Here is a 230-nt window from a genome sequence, read left to right as displayed (position 1 = left end):
CAGCAAGAGTAGTATAACACAGCATTATTGGGAGGTATAAGAAAAAAAAATCATATATTGCAAACTTCTGAAGTAACATTTCATTCTCCCTGCTGACTTTTATAGAAGAGAACCATCGGCCATGGCATTTCTTAATAGGATATTTTGTGTAGCTTTTTGGAATACATACTTTATACGAGGGATCTTATTCCTTCAACTTACAAGGACCAAAGCTTTAAATCTGCTTAAGA

The sequence above is a fragment of the Penaeus monodon genome, chromosome 33 (genome assembly GCF_015228065.2).
Source record: "Penaeus monodon isolate SGIC_2016 chromosome 33, NSTDA_Pmon_1, whole genome shotgun sequence".
NCBI lineage: Eukaryota > Metazoa > Arthropoda > Malacostraca > Decapoda > Penaeidae > Penaeus > Penaeus monodon.
This window is presented reverse-complemented; position numbering follows the sequence as displayed.